The 6974-nt window shown below is 43.6% G+C and overlaps 1 long non-coding RNA gene across 1 annotated transcript; it reads left to right on the forward strand.

Annotated features, from left to right (window-relative positions):
* Window positions 1-294: 294 nt before the first annotated feature.
* On the forward strand, window positions 295-4687 carry LOC104874504. The gene is made up of 3 exons (XR_783753.2): window positions 295-1942; window positions 2478-2584; window positions 3944-4687. It is a non-coding gene; the product is annotated as an uncharacterized LOC104874504 (long non-coding RNA).
* Window positions 4688-6974: the final 2287 nt, after the last annotated feature.

Raw genomic sequence — 6974 nt, forward strand, 5'->3', positions numbered from 1 at the left:
GTTGCTGGTTATATTTTTCTTATGAATTGTTGATGACAGGATCTAGAAATGTTAGTGTTAGCTTTCTCCAATTCTGAAATTGCCCAGAATACAAACTTTTCTAATTTAGTGAATTGAAGGAAGAAAATGCATATTTTCATCCCCAGTAGATTTGAATGTGAACTGAAAACCGGGTTTAGTTTAGAATTCTTAAATGTCTTTCCATACTACATTTTAGCTTTAAGTGAAATTGTTGCTTGTTACGCTCCAAAGAGGGTTGTGCTAATTAAGTAGCCCATCACGAGGAGAGTATAATTATAGTGCTTATTCTTACTGATACAATCTTGATACTCATTTTTCCAGTTTATAAACGCTTCATGCTATTTTTCAGGTGCCCTAAAGCCAGTGTCAGTCGAGGATGTTGTGTATCCGGTGGTATGGGGGCGCGTGATAAAGGGGTTCAAGTATAAAGTATCTTGTCGGATACAACTTGACTGCGTCCTGGATTGAGATGGCACGGTGGCCATTGTAGTTTATGCGAGTCTCAGTCCTGTGTCCTCCCCAGCATAACGCAGAACAGGTTGGGAAACCCGACCTGAGGCTAAGCAAAGAGCAAATCTTCCTACCACTGCAGCTGTGCGGAACCCGGGTCACAGTGCGCACAGAATTAGCAACGGCGAACTTACAATACATTTTGTGACATACTTCCCAGGTGAATTTAAGCCATAGTGCTTTAATAAAAAAGTAGTATTTTTGTAAAAATAATGAATTTAAAAAATAGATATTAGCAGCTTTTTGCAACTTGCTGTTAGTGTTTTCTGCACCCCCCAAGCCTACCGTTCTTGCATCTGATCAAACCAAAACAAGATGTCCTCATTCCGTATCCTAACATCTCTGAGTTAGAAGATATCATTATTAATATTCATGCGGGGCTGTATGAAAGGATGAGGGAAATGAGAGAAAGGGGATGGAAATGAACCCTGGTTTCCCAGCCCTAGAGTCTCCTGAGCCGGAGGGACTGAGCGGAGGGAGGGAGGGTCGGGCAGAGCAGCTGGCCTGGAGCGCCGGAGGGATCCACGCAGTCAGGAAGCGCGGAGGCCTGGGTGGAGCGCAGCAAGGAAACAGGACTGGAGGAGGCTGGTGCTGGTGCTGATGCTGCTAAGAGGCAGACAGCAGAGCGACACAGCGGAGAGGAGGGGAAGAAGCGGGTGTCCCGGAGGACACCTCGGGCGAATTCCGTGCTAGCGTCATCCCTGCAGCACGGGCTGTCATTACTCTGAGTGTGAACAATCCAGGAGTTGATCACTCAGAAGAGATGTGTGGGGATCTACACGGGGGTGGGTGCAGACACAAATGTAGATCAGCTGCTTGTGTCTCAGCGAACGAGCGAAGAGGATCGCACACAGCAGCTGTGCAGAAAGGACGTCAAGATTTCTTGGATAAGTAGATACACTGATTTTTTTTACTTCGTACTTGTGCTAATTGTTAAAAGAAAATGGAATTATAATACTGTGTTCAACATGGCCACACGAGCCAATGGTGGGCTGGATCACGACGTTGCCAAGGGCGATGACGCGCCTGTCGTCTTTGCCTGCGAAATCACGGCTGTGGGACAAAACCAGGCAGAGCCAGATGCAGGGCAGTGGCTCACTCAGGCCAGCGTAGGTGGGGAATGGGCCAGTGCTTTGGGGTGTTGAGAACACAGTGCTGCTCCACTCGGGGTGCTGTCTTGCTTGGCCAAGTTCTGTCTGTGACAATTCACCCAGTGCTGCATGTGACCTGCATTTTTCTGCATGTGTTTTATATTTATATCAAATAGCAACAGACAGTGCCAGAGAAGCACAACTTGGAAAAGTGATTTCGAGATGTTCAGGATCCAGAAGTTCCTCAGATCAACAGCCTCTCGAAGAGGATGCTGCTGGTCCTAGATCTCATCTACACTAAGGAAGCAGTCTCATCCAAGGTTTCCAGAGGGGAGGGGATGGGAAAAAAGAAGAGGCAAGGTTTATCATGCATGGGTGAAAATTCCCTATGATGAATGTTATCATTATGTGTATCCGAGATGTACCAATAAAAAAATGTTAATAGTAAATAAGAAAATGAGTTATAGTTCCTAAGTCAATCTAAAGTTGGCTAAACACATCCTGTATTGCTTTAATAAATGTGCTTTTGGACATAATTAAAAAAAAACATTTTGGCTGAGTGAATAGCTTGGTCAGAACTGGAACTAGTTAGTCTTCATTAGCTTTGAAGATTCCAAATGCTGCCCCAATGAGGGAATTTAACCTACTCCTGAACTGGTAAGTTTTAATGTGCAAAGGTTGTGTAGCCTATTGCTATGTGTTCTCCTTGGCAATACAGAAATTGAGGGCTTGTTTTTCCTTAACTGGTGGGAGGGTGGCTGAGGCCACAGCTGATCATGCATGTGTAAGTCTGTGTATGTTCGGAGCAGGAGGATTTGGGCAGGACAAAGGCTATCCTCCTCTCCTCCCCTGCAGCTAGTTACCTTTGGGCTCCTGAGTGCTTGGACTTCGTACGTGAACTCTGCAAACTCACAGGGAGTACAGCTGAGCAAGATTGGTGGGAGAAGAGCAGATTTCAGTAGGTGGGTAAACATCTCAGGTGTGGTCCTGACCTCCATTCACTGGCTGAAATGTGTTGGTGTGGATTCTCCTTAGTGTTACATGGTAGGCAGGGAAAGATGGGGATCTGAGTAGGTGAACCTTCTCCGTTATTAATCTGAGAAAAGACAGTGTTTAATGCTGTGCTACGGAAAAAAAAGTCAAAAGCCTCATGTGTTAATTTGCCATGAAATCCTGAAAGGAAGAAAAAGAGCAAGGGATTAAATATTTTTAGAGCAACTTTGATCATGAAAAAGCCCTACTGTGAACCAAAAAGTTATTTTACATTTTACCAACTCACAGTCCTCACTTCAATCCTCACCATTTTCTTAATAATAGACAGTTCCAGAATTTTTGCTCAAATTTTCCCTGGGCCCAGAGAATAGATTGAAACAGGGTGCATCCAATATTTTGAATTACATAAACTATACCAAAGATGGTTCCATTCATTTCCTAAACCCATGTCAGATAATGGAAAACAAACTCGTGTCTTGGATTGCTTTCTAAAAATGAAATATAGAGTTAGTGATTCCAATAATTTAGAGCAGGGTGGTGTAAGATTTTCCTTCGTGGTTACTATGGATCACTGTTGTAGTACACTTGTGTCTGTTTTAAATAATCCTATTGATAGCAAAAAGTAAATGATCTGTTTTTATGGGAGGGAGTAACCATATGCAAGTTTTACTTCAGATTTGAGAATTACCTTTCCCATACTAATAGCTACCAGCAAATAACAACTACTGTTGGAAAGGATAATGAATCAAATTAATATGAACAGGCTGATCCATACATCCAGATTCCTGCAGACAAATACCCAGCATGGAACAGCTGGTGTCCTTACATCTCAGTTTTCAGTGAGCCCGGAGAAATATTGTTCATACTCTCACAATTTCTATTGTACTTTTAGGGCAGATTTAGAAATGCATAGCAACCCAAGATGGGGAAAACTCAAAGCATGGTGCCTTTTGATCAGAATTTCAGGATGCAAACCCACATTTTCAAAAGCCATAATTCTGCTGGGCGCACAGTTAATGAAAGTTACTGTTTCCTAATTATCTTTTCTAGCACAGAAGGCAGCACCTGGCTTTTATGCTGTGTTAAATCCTGGCCATAGAAGGTAAAGTTTAGAGCAAGAATATGAACAAATATTAGTTATAGGGTTAGTTCGAGAGTTGACTCCCCATCAAACTGGCCTGGCACTTCACTAAAGACTTGGTTTCCAGGACAATCCCAAGAATGCAAACTCCCCCAAAATGCGAGAATGGAAGCCGCTCCGAATAGGGGCTGGATAAATATTTGGAGTCGGTAAATAGCTGAGTTCAACAGAACGGTGCTTTCTGCAGGTACAGCCTTGTGGAGAGCCACGTCACACACGGAGAGACCTCGGCATTATGCAGCAAGGCTGCGGAATGAGTCGGGGAAGAGGAAGCCATTTGTACCAAAACTAAGCGCAAGTCTGCTGGCGCACACATTGGGGAGTGAAGACCCAAAATGAAGGCAGGTATTTTATCCTCGGGAGCATAAACAACTGGTTAAAAGTAAGCTGGAGAAGCCAGAAGGGATGCCAGAGGCTGGGTGGTTAGATAGGGGTCAGTTTGTGGGGAAGACAGAGGAAAACGAGAAGGTCCACTTTCGCCTCCCGCGAACTCTTCGTTCCGCTCTGTGACTACGAATGAACGGTCGGTCCACTCATCGCCTCTCACCTACCTAAGGACGATTCTTCAGAAACTCTTCCTTCCTGCGTCAAACTCCCGATCTCCCCGCTGCAGTGTGCGTTGCAGCAGCAGGAGTGCGCTGTCCCATAGCGCTCTCTCCTGCCAGTGGTCGTCCTCCGTCCCTGGCCCGTTCCTCTTCGCCACTTCCTGGCATGTGGTGTTAAAAAGAAGCTTTGCGTCCTCCCACTAACCCTCCCACTGTTCGAGTGTGGCTGTAGCCAATGAGATGTCACCCCACTGTTAAATTAAAATCTATTTTCAGTTCCTGTCTTATTTAATCAATCAGCAGCACAGCACTATCCATATTAAAAACACTGTTTGGTGGGGGTACAGTTGTTCTCGGTCTGTCTGTCTTATCTGTGATTCGTTCTTGCCTTCTTCTGTTGGCTCCCTCTGACCCACAAGGAGTGATGGAAAAATAAGGGGTGTGTTTAATTTTAAAACATTTACAATAAAATACACAGATCCATCACCCCCCCCCACAATACTCCTTGTTTTGAATTTATTCAGTTGTTTTTGACACTTTCCAAAGCAGTTCTGGAAGTCTCTTTTCTTGTTTTCTTGTGGCTGCCTTGATGTCCTGAATTGATTTGAGATATTTACCTCCAATTGTTATTTGGGGAAGAGCCCGAAGTCACACGGTGAAGACACAGAGTCGTGCTTTTACGAGTCTGAAATTGGAGGGCACTGGACATTCACCATATTTTTCATTACACCTTGTAAAGTCACTCACAAAAGAGGACTTCCAGACTTGTTTTGGAAAGTGGCAAGAATGATGGGCTAAGTGTGTTTAAAGTGGGGAGGAATAATTTGAGGGGACTGGTGGCCACGTGTCTTTTTTCCCAGGAATTATTATTTTTTAATATTTTGGTACCTGGGATCGAACTCGGGACCTAGCACTTGCTAGGAAGGTGACAGAACCACTGAGCTAAATCCCTGGCTCTCCCAGGAATTATTTTTTACATAAACTAAACTTTATTTGTACGTGTTTGCAGCACGTAATAATCACATTCGTAATGAGGAGTTGGTACCTACACTTAACCCACCTGAAGCTTGTCTTCTCCTGTAATAGGTTTAAAAATTTTAAGCATTCACCATATATATATATTGATCACGCCTTGCATGTGCATATTCTTTAGGTGAGTACGTATCCCGAGGGACTCTATCTGAAGGATGTGGGTTGCAATGCTAGTAGAGAGGCAGGAAGTTGACGGTGGACAGATAACCTGTAGGAAACGCTGACCATAAATAGAAAGCAGCCAGAAGCATCAGCTAAGAGGGTCCTATCGCTACATGGGTTGGTCTTGAAAATAGATCTGAGTAAAAATAAAGTTTATAAATGCATATTCTATATGCAAACAGTGATTCCACTTATGAAAACTGAAAACATATGTGCAAGATACTGTGTAAGTATCCGTGTAACCAGAAAGGCGGACATCATGCATGTTCCAAAGGTGCCTCCTGGGGAGAAGGGAAGGAGGATGCCGCAGTGAGTAAATGGACGAGAACGAGACTGCACGGGCTGCGTGGTGTCAGTGCGCTTTCACCCGAGCCATGCGAGGTCTCAGTTGTCTGCAGGAGGAAAAGGTGGGCAAGACTCCCGAGAGGCGGGCGGAGGGCGCACGCGTGTGGAAGCACTCATTCCTTCTCCCCAGGCCTCTCCTGCAAAGTCTACACAGTGAGCGATGGAGGTTCAGGCATCGAGTTTTGGTCACCCGATTCCCCTGAACCATAGGAGGTTCTTTGTTTGTTTATTCATTAATTTTCTTGGTACATTTTAGGTATGCAATATGATGCCATTCATCATTGGGCATTTGTACCTTTACATGATATATCTTGGTTCTTATTTTTTTTCTCCATTCCCCTGCCCTCCCTTCACCTCCTCCACCTCTCCCTACTTACAAAGACTTTGTTTCTGTTTTTTTCACTTCTCATATTTATTCCCTTTCCCCTACCCTTCTCACTTCCCCTTCCCCTTTGGACCTTCTCTTCCTAGTTCACGTTATCTGTTACACATTTTAATCCTTATTTACACTTTCAGTTTCTCACAACAGGGAAACTATTCAGTATTTACACATGTGTCCTATTTATTTCATGTAAGAGTATGTCCTCGATGTGCATTCATTTAGCTACAAATGGCTCTAGTTTCTCATTCTTTATGGCTGAGTAGTACTCCATTTTATATAAAAAGCACACATCTTCTTTATCCAGTCTCCAGTTGGTGGGCAATTGAGCTTTTTCCAAGGTTTAGGTATTAACTGTATGAGATTTTAAGAGGAAAAGAAAAGCTGGAAAAGAAAGTCTTGAGGGGAAGATGACAGGATCAAGATTTATCAGTGGCTCCCAGGCTGGGCAAGGGAGCTGCCCCAAGAAGAACAGGGCATTGATAAGAACGGAGAATGAAGGTACACATGAAGTGGGAAAGCCATTAGAGATTGTATGATGCCAAAAAGTTTCTGTAGATAACAAGAAGCAATGACTCTAAATGATTGTCAAATGGAATTTTAACTGGAAAATGCAACATTATCTCCTTGTGGAAAAAATTCACACCAAAAGAGGGCTCTAGTTTTAACTACAAATTGAGTTGAGTTCACCTAAATAACCTCAAGTGATGCAAATGATAATTTATATTCAGATGACGGCTGGGGATTTAGCTCAG

This window comes from Fukomys damarensis, unplaced genomic scaffold (genome assembly GCF_012274545.1).
Source record: "Fukomys damarensis isolate Sample0158 unplaced genomic scaffold, DMR_v1.0_HiC HiC_scaffold_25, whole genome shotgun sequence".
Taxonomy (NCBI): domain Eukaryota; kingdom Metazoa; phylum Chordata; class Mammalia; order Rodentia; family Bathyergidae; genus Fukomys; species Fukomys damarensis.